At 40.1% G+C, this 16,946-nt stretch overlaps 1 protein-coding gene across 1 annotated transcript in view; it reads right to left on the bottom strand.

Annotated features, from left to right (window-relative positions):
* Positions 1–15,960, bottom strand: part of TSPAN9 (tetraspanin 9) — a 197,850-nt gene extending 181,890 nt beyond the window's left edge. The window contains exon 1 of the mRNA XM_075275092.1: positions 15,889–15,960. The gene's annotated coding sequence lies outside the window, so the exon portion shown is untranslated. The remainder of the gene's footprint in view (positions 1–15,888) is intronic.
* Positions 15,961–16,946: the final 986 nt, after the last annotated feature.

Here is a 16,946-nt window from a genome sequence, read left to right on the forward strand (position 1 = left end):
GCACAGGCCTCATTTACGCGCCTCGAAAATGCAAAGGCAGCGTTACCGCCACCACCCGCCCAGGACTTAACGTGAAGAATAGAACAAGCAATTGACTGTCGTCCAAAAACCAGGCCCACGTACTTTCAGTAATGAGGTCTCTACTCCCGAGACTGGCATGATGTTCTATCAAACACACACCAATTATTGACTTTGGAAACCGAGACACCGGGATATAATTCTGTGATCGAGGAGCTAATCATATCTCAGAATTACACCGTGATTTGTGCTCGGTTTGTCCTAAAATAAGTTGTTTTAACATTTGGCTGTGCTGGGAGGAGAACGGATCGGCAACGTCTACAAGGACAGGATGATTGATCGCACCCAATGAAAGGTCTCGGAGGTGGGCCATAGACGGTCTAGGAAATCTAGCCGGTAGTGGTATAAAGGAGGAGGCAACACTTATTCTCTGGTTATAGACATCCTCATTCAAGTGAGTGCAATACCAAAAACAGCCAGGGGTGGCGCTGTTGCTGGGAAGAAAGTAGTTCTTGTAAAGGGTCCCCACTTGCTTAGCATCTGATCATTAGATTGCTGAAGATCCTACTGGTCAGACCCTCAAAGATCACAGATCCACAGGATAGAGGCTACATGTTTATAGCGGGATAGCCCCTTTAAGTTCTTTAAAAGTGATTATGGATGGTCCATGAATCTGGCTGAAAAAATAGTTAAAGAGACAGGCGGTATTATATAACGCTAGAAAGCAGAAAGTGCGCTGAATTCAGTGTATACGCCGGGGTGCTAGATACAGTATATCCCTCCACTGTCAGAAGGGCGAGGCTTACAGCTCATCGTCATCATGTTGATGGTGTTATGTGACTACTATATGATGGTATTATGTGAGCAATATTTGATGGTATGTGACTACTATATGATGGTATTATTTGAGCACTATATAACGGTATTATTTGAGCACTATATAACGGTATTATTTGAGCACTATATGATGGTGTTATGTGACTACTGTATAACTGTATTATTTGAGCACTATATAACGGTATTATTTGAGCACTATGACAGTGTTATGTGACTACTATATGATAATATTATTTGAGCACTATATGACGGTATTATGTGACTACTATATGATGGTATTATTTGAGCACTATATAACAGTATTATTTGAGCACTATATGACGGTGTTATGTGACTACTTATTTACAGTACAATACAACAGAATTGTTATACACATAACTGAATTTCAGTTTGGGTAACCTATAGCCCTTTTATTTAGGTACCATACTATAAGGCTCTGATACTTAGACGTGGTATGGTTATTGACACACTATATAACGGTACAACAGCATAACATACGCATGGCATCATTTAATGTAAGGCTGGCCCTGATACCAACCAGCCTGACATATCCCATGTGGACTCTTATTTGGCATTTGTCACATCAATCAGACCTATTGAAATGTTCAATATACAAGCCTGAAGCTCATAAACGGCAAACGCAGTGTGAACAGAGCTGAAAATACAATTTTCCTATTTCTATAGAGCAGCACTATACTTAGGGAATAGACTAAATCAGGCATCGCTGCCGCCTTCCATGCATAGAACAAATTGAACGTTTCCTTTGAAGCCAAGATCCTCTCCTCACATAGAAGGCTTTAGGAATAGACGGGGCATTAATTTCTAATTAGCTGCCAGACCAAATGTTTATTTTCACTGATTCCTCAAACATTGCCGAGCGGCCTCCATTTCTGCAGCGTTCTGGGGAGATTCTGTCAGATGCCGACAACTCGTGTGCGTGTCATGTGCTCTCCAAATATCAATCTGGTGTAAATGTCTCTCCCCAAAGTGCATCAATAGCTGTAGACAGGATAAGTGCACTGACGGGGCCCGCTAACCTTGAAAAACCGTCTGTATCTGAGGATGCGACATACACAATACAGCTCGTACGGCTACGGCGTTATCATGTCTGACCTTAGAAATGATTTTTATTTTAGATTGATTTTGACTTTTTTTTAAAAAACATTTATAAGAAAAATTGATTAAATTTAGAATTTTACATTAAACATATTTTTCAAGAATTTTTTAAAAATTTCCATGCCTTCAAAAACTCCTGAGATTGTTCAGATTTCGCTTTGACAACTGAACTTCATAATGTACTGGCACTTCCTGTTTTGTAGAGATCACTTCTTATTAGCATCACAGGCAGGATTACAATGGCAGTTAACGCCTAGTATATAGATAACACAGGATCCACCATTGACAATAGGCGATGGTCTATAGCTCACCTACTCCACCTCCATGCATATAAGAGGTAGGGGTCCGGGTACAGATTTAGTGGAGAGAGGAAGGAAAAGGAAGTGATGGAAGGAGGAGAAAGGAAGGAAGGAAGAGAGGAAGAAGAAAGGAAAGAAAGGAAGAATGAAGGGAGGAAGAAGAAAGGAAGGAAGGAAGGAAGGAAGGAAGGAAGGAAGGAAGGAAGGAAGGAAGGAAGGAAGGAAGGAAGGAAGGAAGGAAGGGTGGAAGAAGAAAGGAAGGAAAGGAGGAAGGAAGGAAGGAAGGAAGGAAGGGTGGAAGAAGAAAGGAAGGAAAGGAGGAAGGAAGGAAGGAAGGAAGGAAGGAAGGAAGGGTGGAAGAAGAAAGGAAGGAAAGGAGGAAGGAAGGAAGGAAGGAAGGAAGGAAGGAAGGAAGGAAGGAAGGAAGAAAGGAAGGAAGGAAGGGAGGAAGAAGAAAGGAAGGAAAGGAGGAAGGAAGGAAGGAAGGAAGGAAGGAAGAAGAAAGGAAGGAAAGAAGAAAGGAAGGGAGTAAGAAGAAAGGAAGGAAAGGAGGAATGAAGGAAGAAATGGAAGCAATGGAAGGAGGAGGAAGGAAGGAAAGGAAGAAGAAAGGAAGGAAAGAAGGAAGGAAGGAAGGAAGGAAGGAAGGAAGGAAGGAAGAGAGGAAGAAGAAAGGAAGGAAAGGAAGAAGGAAGGAAGGAAGGAAGGAAGAAGAAAGGAAGGAAAAGAAGAAGGAAGGAAGGAAGAAAGAAAGAAAGAAAGAAAGAAAGAAAGAAAGAAAGAAAGAAAGAAAGAAAGAAAGAAAGAAGAAAGGAAGGAAAGGAGGAAGGAAGAAATGGAAGCGATGGAAGGAGGAGGAAGGAAGGAAGGAAGAAAAGAAGGAAGGAAGGAAGGAAGGAAGGAAGGTAGGGGTCCGGGTACAGATTTAATGCAGAGAGGAAGGAAAAAGAAGTGATGGAAGGAGGACAAAGAAAGGAAGGAAGAGAGGAAGAAGAAAGGAAGGAAAGGAGGAAGGGAGGGAGGAAGAAGAAAGGAAGGAAAGAAGGAAGGAAGAAATGGAAGCGATGGAAGGAAGGAAGGAAAGAAAGGAGGAAGGAATAAGAAAGGAATGAAGGAAAGAAGGAGGGAAGGAAGGAAGGAAGGAAGGGAGGAAAGAAGCAAAGAAAAAATAATGGGAGGAAAGAAGGAACAAACAATGGATGAGAGGAAGGAAGGCAGAGAAAAGGAGGGAAGAAGTGAGGAAAGATGGAAGAAAATTGAGTAAGAGAGAAGGGAAGAAATTAGCAATAGACCACAAGATGGAATGAAGTAAATAACATAAGGAAAGAAGGAAGGAAAGTTGGAAGGCAGAAAGAAGTGGAAGGAAGGGGGAGGAAGGAAGGAAGACATAAAGGAAAGAAATAGGAAAGTCAATAAAAAGAAAGGAATGGAGGAAAAAATATTGAATGGAAGGAAAGAAGAGAAGGAGGAAGTGAGATTGGATGGATGGGAAGATGAGTGGAAGAAAAAAGGGATTATTGAAGGAATGTTGGAAGGTATGGAGGAAGAAAGAGTGGAAGCAAATAAGAAAGACGGATGAAGAAGAACAAGAAACAAACGAAGAAAAAAAGAAGGAAGAACAGAAAGAAGATTAAGAAGAAAGAAAAAAGAAGAGGAGGAAGTAGTTACATAAACAAAGAAGGACGAGAAAACTTGTATTTACATTATTGTTATTTCATAATATTAAGGTTTTAACCCAGTAAACAGTAACAATAATCACATTCCTATTCTCCCGCATGTCGATATTTTACATAAATATTTGATGTCTTCACTTTCCATGCCGCCGTTCTCCAGACAATTCTACTTTTCTCCTCATTACTGCTCTTATTTTTTTAAACCCGCAGGAAGAAATCCAAGGTTTTTCTAGAGGTGAATCTTGTTATTTTAATCTCATTACTTGATGATCCTCTGAGATCATTATCAGCAGGTTACAAGCCTTAAAACCTGTGACCAAAGGAAGTCACTAAACATTACTGTGATTGTCACCTTGTTATAAGGCCACGGACTGTATATTACCTCATTAGTGTCTAGAATAATAGGGGTGTACATGACTTGAACCTCGTGGAGGGTTAGTCATGGTTCAGTCGACCGTTCCATTAGACTTCTAAGGTGCAACTCGAGCAAACAGAACAGCTTGGTTAACATCAAGGTCAGGCTGGCCCACCAGTTCTAATGGACCCAGCTTTGGACTCCAAGGGTCCAGTGGCAGACAACTTCTCACATCAGATTTGAAGTTATTTTCTATTAGGGTCAAGTTTTATTGGTTTTATCCACAGATTATTAATACATCAGCAGTTGCCTTGAGTTACAAGAGTTGTTCTATCTTTCAGGTTGCTCTCCTTTCTCTCTACACTGGTACACAGTCTGTGTGATCCATCCCCATGTAGAAAGTATGCTGTTATCCCTATCTATATCTGGATACAATACAGTGTGTGATCTGCCCTCCCTGATGACTCGGATGTTATCCACCTTTTCTATACTCTAATCTGGCCCCTGATTATATCCCCAACAAGAGAAGGTAGGGAGAAGAATAGAGGCACCTGATACAACTAGGAGTAGTGTGCTATCAGATCTACATCGAGAATAGCCACACGACCCATTATGTGAAGGAGTGACACAGACTCTAGAGCAGTAAAATCATATGATTTTTTTTTAAAGGAAGACTTTTTGCTTAATATAGGAAGCAAATAAACAATACAAATCTGTCTATAGCCTTTAGTAATGTTAGATTAGATTTCCCGATGTTACAACTTTTCCAGTAACTCAAATCCCAATCTATACTCCCATACCATACAGTGTGTGAAGACTTGGATACATTCCCCCTTTTCTAAACTCTGACATTCTCCCTGATGCTATCTTAGAAGGAAGGGAGAGATTAGAAGAAATCGACACATCCAGGAGCAGTGTACTGATCTACATCAAGAGCAGTGGCACAGCCAGCTATGTAAAGGAGTAACACAGACTCTACAGCAGTAAAATGATAGGATTTTTAATGAAGACTTTTTGCTTCATTTTAGTAAACAAATAAACAACAACAACAAAAATCTGTGCAAATGTGTCTATAGCCTTTACTAACATTAGATTAGATTTATTAATTTTAGATTTTTCCCATTAGCCAGGAACTCATATCCATATCTATACTCTGCTACCATACAGTGTGTGAGCTGCCCTCCCTGAAGACTTAGATGCATCCACAACACCAAGAGAATGAAGGAGGAAGAGTAGAGATAGATGTAATAATGTTAGATTAGATTTCCCAATGTTACAACTTTCCAAATAACTCATATCCCTATCTATATTCTGATACCATACAGTGTATGAGCTGCACTTCCTGAAGACTCGGATGCATTCCCCCTTATCTAAACGGTGACATTCCCCCTGATGCTATCTTCAAGAGAAGGAAGGGGGGATTAGAATGTGTGAACACAGCCAGGAGCAGTGCACTGATCTACATCAACAGCAACAGCACAGCCAACTATGTGAAGGAGTAACACAGACTCTACAGCAGTAAAATGATAGGATTTTAAAGAGGATTTTTAGGAAGCAAAGAAACAATAACAATACGTGCAAATGTGTCTATAGCCTTTAATAATATTGGATTTGATTTCCTAGTTTTCCAATTTTCGCACAGGCCGGGAATTCAGGGCAGTCAGAAGGCCAAGTCCAGCTTCATTATGCAAATAGAAGTAAATTACGTTGCGACTTTACACATTAATGTCACATGGAGATCCTGATTATTTCCGAGCTGATGTTACTGCTCTGTATGGACATCCAGTCGCACCATAGCCCTTGATGATTTAATGTACTAACGAGGAATTGGATGTAATTGGAGCCGTATCTCTACAATTTATTACTACTTATTGATTTCCTGACACTGAACTACATTACGGTGCAAGAATCTCGGAGAGAAGTAACCACATTATTAACCATTTATTCTAAGAAGGTCCTGCCCTCTATGATTTACATGGGAATAAATCCTTTCAATCTAATGGAGAAGTAATTCCCAGGTTTCTATAGAAAATTATGTATGGTCAACGCGTGTGAAGACAACCGTACAACCATCAAGAGTGGACATGTCAATGCTCCATCCTATGGATCTGCAACGGGGGTTGGGGGATTACAGGAAGCTATGAATACTATTGATGTTGCACCTACTTTGGAAGCATGGAGCCCACGATTATTACATTTTATTCCTTGTAGCACTCTGTACGGTCCCATGAGGAATCTCAGATGATGTAATATTCAAGTGTACCATGTCGGAGCTGCCAAATATTTCAAGAATGGCAAAGCCTCCTGAGATGTGATATCTTCTTTCATGGATCTGTCCCTTTATGAACGACATGTGAAGTTACAGAAAGTTACATCAGAGGAATTTCACTTGTGTCCTTAATCATTCTGGGCCAAGAGATCACCGAGTATTCAGGGGCAAGTCAAGGAGCTTCCTTGAGGTTCTCTTCCCTTATGGTGGCCATTAACATTAGATGAATGTTGACCAAACCAACCAATGTCAGCGGGACCAGATGGCTAATATGTATCTGTTCCCCCAACAGATCCCAGTAAATTACTGAAGCTGCAGTGATCTATGGGAAATATGACCAAGGGTAATTTTTTGAGAAAAATCCAATGGTGTCGCAACTTTTTCACAATTTCTTCTTTCCCATTGTCTCCTTCCTCCATGTAACCCCAGCCTTAGGGATAAATTTTCTATAACTATCCAGTTATCCATTTGATATCAAACCACAGTAATCCCAGAATATTGTAGACGGGTTCAGGATCTTCAAGGGAATTTGTAGTCAATTTTTTAAAATTTATTTATTAAAATCAGTGAAATCTATAACTTTTTAGAACCTTTTATATTTCTGATTTTAGATTTTTTTTTAAATTCTATTTTCTGGCGGCGGCCATCTTGATGGAGCTTCTTCTTTTCTCTGTTAACAGCGTTTAGTGATGTGGTTTCTGGCATTGTCAAGTCCATAGGCAGCAATAGACTGGAGCTGAGTTCAATGGGAGAGTTTTTTAGACATGCTCAGAGTAGGGAGGGGGAGGAGTTAAGCCGTGACATCATCTATTGTCAGTAGTGACGTAATTATGTCATTTATGGAGGTGTTATGTTCCATTGTAATCCTGTTTGTGATCTAAATGAAGAGGCTGCTACAAAGAAAGCCTTTATGAAATTGGCAAGTATCTGTCTATTATTAGGCGTAGTGGTCAGAGTGAGAATTATCTAAGAATATAGTACTAAAAAATTAAATAAATAAAATATATAAATATATAGAAATTGGCAAGTATCTGTCTATTATTAGGCGTAGTGGTCAGAGTAAGAATTATCTAAGAATATAGTACTAAAAAATTAAATAAATAAAAAATAAATAAATATATAGATAATATATTATAATAATATAATATAAATATAAATAAATATAAATATAATATAATATAAAGATAATATATTATAATATTGACATTAATTTTTTTTTAATTATCAAAAATTCTCAAAAAATATGCTTAACATTACAATGTGGGTTATTTTCTAGTGATTCAATCTCCCTTTGTTATGATATCATCAAATACAATGAAATGACTGGCACGTCTGCCTGGCTCGCCAACAGAACGCTATAGAAGTTAAAGGAAATGTAAAATATTTCTAATAACCTCATATGAATTGCATTCAAGTCACATATGTAGATCCCTGCCTGCAGCTTGTGCGGGAGAAGTCGGCCGTATCCTGGGGCTATAATAGCAGAATATTTGTTATGTAAAGCACCCGCTATGCGTTGGTTTTCCTTCAAAGTTTCCTATATCTAAATACCCTGGCCAAGGCAGAGTGGCTTGTTGGCAATCCCACCTGGCACCCAGCACAATCCTCGCCAACCCCCCCTCCAAACTGGGTGCTGTACACGCTATATCCTACCCGCTGGATTTTACACAATGCAGAGGACAGGGCAGAAGCCGCGTCACTCGTCCTCCATCCAAAACTGCATTACAAGCCTCTGTCCCCTGCAATCCTAGAACAGGGGATGTAGGCCCAGACCACCGCACTGCCCAGGCTGGCAATGGACGCTGCAAGGGTTAATAAGAGAGCGTTACTTAATAGAATCCCTTTAATCGGCCAACAATGGGATTTTACGATGCCGGATTATTGAAGTGGTGGATTATTGGATGTCGGAGAACAATATTTGTCATCAGATGAGTAGTGCAGGAGCATATGGGGATGATTCTCTCAAGTGATTCGCTGCCAAGATAATTTGCAGTTTCTGGAATAAATGCGGGAATACGAGAATCCCAGGATTATTAGATGATGGATTAGAGGGAATTTACTGTGGAAGGGTGAAGGATTACAACAAAAAATACTAGATAGATAGATAGATAGATAGATAGATAGGAGATAGATAGATAGATAGATAGATAGATAGATAGATAGATAGATAATAGATAGGAGATAAATAGATAGATAGATAGATAGATAGATAGATAGATAGATAGATAGATGATAGATGGATGGATGGATGGATGGATAGATAGATAGATAGATAGATAGATAGATAGATGATAGATGGATAGATGATAGATAGATAGATAGATAGATAGATAGATAGATGATAGATAGATAGATAGATAGATAGATAGATAGATGATAGATAGATGATAGATAGATAGATAGATAGATAGATGATAGATAGATAGATAGATAGATAGATAGATAGATAGATAGATAGATGATAGATAGATGATAGATAGATAGATAGATAGATAGATAGATAGATAGATAGATAGATGATAGATAGATGGATGGATGGATAAATAGATAGATAGATAGATAGATAGATAGATAGATAGATAGATAGATGATAGATAGATAGATACAGTGGCGTAACTAGGAATGGCGGGGCCCCGTGGCGAACTTTTGACATGGGGCCCCCCCCGACACCGAAGATCTCGACCGAGTCCCTCCTACGCATTCCTGCGCGCTCTATTATGTCCCATAGTGGCCCCTGCACACAGTATTATGTCCCATAGTGGCCCCTGCACACAGTATTATGTCCCTTAGTGGCCCCTGTACACAGTATTATGTCCCTCAGTGGCCCCTGCACACAGTATTATACCCAATAGTGGCCCCCTGCACACAGTATTATGTCCCTTAGTGGCCCCTACAGGACTAAATACTGTCACCGCTGACCGCTATATCAGGACAAATTGTGGATAAAAAAAAATCTGGTCCTGTGCATTACAATTTAGTAACTCCATGTGCCTCATATTAATAGAAGCAGTGGCGTAACTAGGAATGGCGGGGCCCCGTGGCGAACTTTTGACATGGGGCCCAGCCCTCCCCAAACCGATGCCGAAGACCTTGACTGACCCCCTCCTCCGCACTCTATTATGTCCCTTAGTAAGCCCTGCACACAGTATTATGTCCATTAGTGGCCTCTGCACACAGTATTATCCCCAATAGTGTCCCCTGCACACACAGTATTAACCCCTATAGTGTCCCCTGCACACACAGTATTAACCCCTATAGTGTCCAATGCACACACAGTATTATTAACCCCTATAGTGTCCAATGCACACACAGTATTAACCCCTATAGTGTCCCCTGCACACAGTATTATTAACCCCTATAGTGTCCAATGCACACACAGTATTAACCCCCATAGTGTCCCCTGCACACAGTATTAACCCCTATAGTGTCCCCTGCACACACAGTATTAACCCCTATAGTGTCCCCATATGTCCCACTGTGGACACCTATAAACATTTATTATACCCAGAGTATAATAATCGGAGACCCGGGGGATTAAAACCATTAAAAGAACAGAGATAGTTGCTTACCTGTTCCTGTCGGCTGCCGCTCTGGTCCAGCTTTAATGACGTCAGACGTCACATGACCCGGGAAGCTGGCCTGGGTCATGTGACGTCAGACACGAATGACGGAGGCCTGGCAGGATCGCGGAGAGGTAAGTAACACTGTTTTTTATGTTACCTTACCTCTCCGGTCCGCCGATCATTATACTCGGGGGTCTGCAAAGACCCCCGAGTATAATGATAGCCTCTGTGGGGCCCGCAGTGTCACTTGCCGATCCCGGCCCCGCCAGGATCGGCAAGTGAATAGGGCCCGTAACGGACTTAAAAAAAAAAAAAAAAAAAACGCAGCAGTAGCGGCTGTCACCGGGCCCCCTAATGGCCCGGGCCCTGTGGCAGCTGCTACTGCTGCTACCACGGTAGTTACGCCCCTGGATAGATAGATGATAGATGGATGGATGGATAGATAGATGGATGGATGTATAGCTAGATAGATAGATAGATAGATAGATAGATAGATAGATGATAGATAAATAGATAGATAGATGATAGATAGATAGATAGATAGATAGATAGATAGATAATAGATAGATAATAGATAGATAGATGGATGGATAGATAGATAGATAGATAGATAGATGATAGATAGATAGATGATAGATAGATAGATAGATAGATAGATAGATAGATAGATGATAGATAGATAGATAGATAGATAGATAGATAGATGGATGGATAGATAGATAGATAGATGATAGATAGATGATTGATAGATAGATAGATAGATAGATAGATAGATAATAGATAGATAGATAGATGATAGATAGATAGATAGATAGATAGATAGATAGATAGATAATAGATAGATAGATAGATAGATAGATAGATAGATGATAGATAGATAGATAGATAGATAGATAGATAGATAGATAGATGATAGATAGATAGATAGATAGATAGATAGATAGATAGATGATAGATAGATAGATGGATGGATGGATAGATAGATAGATAGATAGATAGATAGATAGATGATAGATAGATAGATAGATAGATAGATAGATAGATGATAGATAGATAGATAGATAGATAGATAGATAGATAGATGATAGATAGATAGATAGATAGATAGATAGATAGATAGATAGATAGATGATAGATAGATGGATGGATGGATGGATAGATAGATAGATAGATAGATAGATAGATAGATGATAGATAGATAGATAGATGATTGATAGATAGATAGATAGATAGATAGATAGATAGATAATAGATAGATAGATAGATGATAGATAGATAATAGATAGATAGATAGATAGATAGATAGATAGATAGATAGAAGATAGATGATAGAAATTTATAGGCGCTAAAAATGTCACTTACTGTAATTTATTGTCATTTAGTTACCGGTAATTAATTTTTATGTCAAAATGCACAAAAGTAAATAAATGACACATTAAAAAAAAATCTACTAATAGTTACAAATGTCTAGAAGTAAATTACAGCGGGGCGCCTCCTCCCTCTCCTCCTCCCTCTCCTCCTCCTCACTGGGGCAGTCCATTAGATAAGGGGCTATTCTATTTGCCATATCCAGGGCTTAACCAGAACAAAAAGATGTCGGATTGAAGGGCCTCCGAAAATATCAATTTGAGATGCTGAAACATTCCCCATCTGCACAGAGAGAATAATATGTGCGGGGACGTGCGGCTCCCCGCTGCGATGCCTTTCAGAGGGAAGGTAACACAGGGAGAAACAGCACTTTTCATTTCCCAAAGAAAATGACAGAATGTGATGAAAGGGGAAGTAGCTGCAAAATAAGAAGGAGATGTCTGTAAGCTCAACCAACAGCCTGGAAGACTAATGCGCAGCCTGACAACCTCCCCATCCCTAATGGACAACTTCATTTACTAACAAATTAAAGGGATTGTTCACAAAGTCAAAGATGGGTCAGAATTTTTTTTTACGCCACAGCGCCACTCTTATCCATGGGTTGCAAATGGTATTACAGCTCATCCCCATTAAAATAAATGAATTCCAAATACACCCATGGACACAAGTGGCGCTGTTTCTGGACAGAAAATAAAAAAAAGGGAATTTATGTAATATTGGTGAGCCTGGTGAAAGTTTGGGAATACTTTGCTATATGTATTTTAAGGCTAGGGCCCCACGTTGCGGAAACGCAGCTTTTTTTGTTGCGTTTTTTTGAGCCAAAGCCAAGAATGGCTACAAATGGAATTGGAAATATATAGAAGGCTCTTATACTTGTAACTTCTGCTCAATCTAGTCCTATCTGTGGCTCAAAAAAACGTGACAAAATCTGCCTTTCTGCAACGTGGGGCCCCAGCCTAAAGGGGGTTTCCAACCCCCAGGTGGTTTCAGGATAGGTCATCAATATCTGATTGGCGGGGTCTGTGCTGGAACCTTCCTTTGCCTCTTTTGCTGCTGGTAACATCATGTCCATCCCTGAGGCCTATGATTGGGCCACCAGTGGTCACATGAGCATGCCTTGACGTGTCGTGATGTCATGTTTTACGCCAATTTAAGGTGTGGTTTGTACAGAACCTGTTCGACCCAAAAAACTTGTCCATCTCTAGAGATGAGTGATTTTGGGGTACTTTCCCTGACCTTCGATTATTATACTCTGACGCAAATTTCCCCAGTGAAGCTCAAGAATGTTCACGAAACAAGTCTCAATACATTTGGCCACCACCCCTAAGTGAACCCAATCCCAAAGATCCCAATGATCCCAATGGGGCCTGGTGGACCCATCTAACCTATAATTGGTCCATGAGCATTGGGTAGAGGTTACAGAGTTTTTGACAACAGTGAGCCCAATCCCAAAGATCTCAATGATCCCAATGGGGCCTGGTGGACCCATCTAACCTATAATTGGCCCATGAGAGTTGGGTGGAGGTTACAGAGTTTTTGACAACAGTGAGCCCAATCCCAAAGATCTCAATGATCCCAATGGGGCCTGGTGGACCCATCTAACCTATAATTGGCCCATGAGCGTTGGGTGGAGGTTACGGAGTTTTTGACAACAGTGAGCCCAATCCCAAATATCCCAGTGAAACCAATGGGGCTTGGTGGACCCATCTAACCTATAATTGGCCCATGAGCGTTGGATGGAGGTTACAGAGTTTTTGACAACAGGGATATCACTGCAGATTATACCGAACAATAACAATATCGAAACAAAGGCGAAGACGTTCCTGCCGTAAATCTCTACTGAGCAGTTAGTACAGGATATATTTGATCCATATGCCTATAAACGGCAATGTAATCATATTCCTCCATATCTCGGATGCGGAGCGTCTCTCATTAACCGCGCATATAAATCCACAATAACGTTTTTTAACAACTCAGCACTTAAAGTCTTTTGTAGATTTAGCTGGTGGCAAATTTATACAACAGGACCCCCTCCCGATTCCCTAGTCGAGGCCATTTGATCTTGACGTAATTGTTTTGTAATACTTCATTTTAATCTAGGAATGAAATTGAAAGTAAAGCGCTATGGGCATTTTTTTTTTCATAGATTTATTTTTAGACTTTGTAATTGGTGTTTTTGGAAAAAAAAACAAAAAAAATATTAAAAATGTAAAAAAAAAAATACACATAAAATATAGGATGCAAATTACTTCTTCGTCTGGAGGACAGCTAATTTGCATACTTTTCCTCAGGGATCATTGTCTGTGTTTGTTCATCTTGACGAGATTTGAAATAATATCAAAAAATAATAATAGACCCCATGGGAACGGGCCAAATATTCTAAAGAATGGAATGAGTGGGCAAGTGCTGGCCAAGATGGGAAACTGATCCACAGGTCCCAACTATACGTGACACAGGATAGGAAATTTCAAAAAGTTTAAAAAAATTTAAAAAAAATTGAAAAAAAATCTAATTTACTGATTAAATTTTGACAAAATTTTGGTAAAATTTTATGGTACACAAAAAAATAGATTAAAATTTAAAATCCTATTAGGGATTCATTTTTTTGTACCTATATACACATATCGGGACGAGCCAGGAATCTGCAACTAATAGTACGAAGCATTTCCATGAATTCGGGTAATGAAGTCCTTATTACGTTACGGCAAACAACATGAACGATTTCCACCCGGTACAATGCGATTTGTGAGTTACTGATATAATCCGCACATCAAAAACTAACAGGTGAAATGTTGTTAGGCCTTCGCTATATTCTTACCGCTAAAGATTTCGGAGTCTTCAGAAAGCAATTTTAAGAAATATTTGAAAAAATAACAAAATTTCATATTTACAAAAACAGTCGAGAATGTAAAAAAGAAAAGGACAAATTTGATTTGACAAAATACAAAACAAAATCTAGTGGAGAAAACATTTTTTTTAAAGTTTCTTTATGTAGCTGAGAACTTTGTATCACCAACTCCATAGAGCGGGTGGTGAACTAACCGTAAACGCTAGGGGAAGAGAAGATATCTGGCGGAAATATTTTGGGACATCAGTTTATTTTTAGTAGACATTTTTGGGATAAAGGTTTGGTTATTAGGCAACATAGTCGAGCCTCTATGGTCCCATATTAGAGAGTTGTTGGCACTCCATGGGCTGCCCTAATATGGTAGCTTCTTTAAGGGGCTGTGCCATGATTAATGCTTATCACCTACCCCCACGATGACAAGAACCAAGGTCCCATTGGAATGGTAGTCAAAGTCATTGTCTATAGAATTGTTGGAAAAAAGCTGAGTCAAGTCATGTGCCACCACCACACCATTCAGACAGGTTCCAAGAGAACCTCATTTGTTTGATCGGTAGGGATCCCAACGGTGGGACATCCAACTATCGATACGTAACCCACATCCTCTGGATAGGCCATAAGACTCCATGCACATGACCATGTTTGCTTTCGGTGCAGGGCACAGTTTGTCATCCTCAGAGTAACATCTGAGTCCATTCACATCTATGGAGGCTTCTGATCCATTTTGGTGCAATGACATGGATGATTATAGAGTAGGTCCTGTTCTGTGTCTTCGGAAAGGTAAGTATTGGGAGCCCCCATAGAGGTGAGTGGACCATGAAATGAACTCAGATGTCACGCTGAGGGTCATCCAAATACAAGCTCGGCCCCATAGTGGAAGCCCAAATGGTCATGTGCATGGGGCCTAAGTGTTGATTATGAGATAATCTCTTAAGGGTACCTGTTTTACGGGCAGTCCATATAATCCACACTGCATTGTGTCCGGACACCTGGACTCAGAGTATCATAGTTCTACTCAACATGGGACTACTTCCCTGAATACCGTATCAGACAGTTGTCCCATAGTGAAGAAGGGACCTCATACATATTGTGGGTTTAGGTCTCCGAGCACAGTGCTGTCTTGGAAAGAGCAAAGTTTCCATACCAAAACTGTCCACGTGGGCAGGGACTCTTAATATACCATGTGATGGAGAAGGTGCCATATTATGAGTCTATACAATTCGAAGCTTGGCCCTTTACAAAAACCTGAGACAGAAGATCCAACGTCACTACATTGGAAGTAAAATTTGTGAACAATTTTTACATTTTTGAAAATTTTTGAAACTTTGTTATTTCCTTTCCCCGCTATCCAGGAACCTAAAAACACGAAATGTTCATCTCCCGATATTGTTATTTGTCATCTCCTCCCGCCACGCTCCTTCCACATTTGTATGTGGTAATTTCGACTTCTGAAGACTCCATTTCGCTCTTATTAAATCATCTTCCCAGAATGATTCCTCTAAACAAAGCTTTTTCTCTGACCTTCTGTTTGCTCTTACAACTCACCTGCTTCTATAATGGGATATCCAGATGTTACAAATTAATCAATCCCGGAGTCTGCTTAGAAGTGCAAGCGCAAGCGAGCCCTGCGAAAGAAGATTAGAAAAAAAAGTGTAAAAAGGAGGTCACGGAACAAAAGCCGAGTATTCTATTATTTAGAGAGCGAGAGATACAAGAAGAATTGCCTGAGCGTTGGAAATGGAAGTAGATATACATTTCCCTTTATGAATCCACTATTTTGCATTTAACCAATAAATAGTAATGCGGGTCCTAAATTATACTGTCATAGAAGAAATATCACTGCTGGCTTCAAAGTCGGTGCTAGGAAGGAAAGAGTCACGAGTGGAGGAGCTGGAATTCTTACTGCAGGTCTTGTTCTTCTTTGGTAAGTCCCTCGAAGCCATTAATGCGACCATAAAAAGGGATATTTTTGGTATCTGCGCACATATCCGCTTATAAAATAGTGGTAGTTTATAGAATCCTGCCTTAAGATGGCGCTTGCTATCGCCGTGCACCACCACATGGTAACACAGCAAATGGAACCACATTTTCGTTGCCATCTATAGTGCGATGGTGAAACAGATACAGTTGGGTTCTGTTGATTAATTTCAAAGGGATTGTCCAAAATGTATGTCTTATTGCCTAAACAACTGATCGTGAAGGGGGCAACTTGTATAGTGACCATCGGAACGGAGATGCAGTATCGGAGCTGGGCCACTATATGTGGGGCACGGAGCCAACTGCTTTTGGCCCCTTGTTTTGTATGGTATGGTTGTTGGAAGTGGCTTTGGAACAGCTGATCTGAGGAAGGGCCTTTCCTAAGGATAGATAAATGGATAAATCTTAGACAACCCCCTTAATGGAACACTGAACCTAGAAATGAATGATAGAAGTACAACGTGCCAGTGATGGACACAAGACGGCAATCGGGTTTGGAGCTTCAACCAATTTACTGGGGGTCAAAGATGAAGAGCAACTTGGGAAAGAGAACCAACAGAAGAATAATGATGATGTCTTCTACCTGACATGGGCAAGGGGCTCTCATATGGGGCTTGTCATGCTGC

The sequence above is a fragment of the Leptodactylus fuscus genome, chromosome 5 (genome assembly GCF_031893055.1).
Source record: "Leptodactylus fuscus isolate aLepFus1 chromosome 5, aLepFus1.hap2, whole genome shotgun sequence".
In the NCBI taxonomy this organism is placed as follows: Eukaryota; Metazoa; Chordata; class Amphibia; order Anura; family Leptodactylidae; genus Leptodactylus; species Leptodactylus fuscus.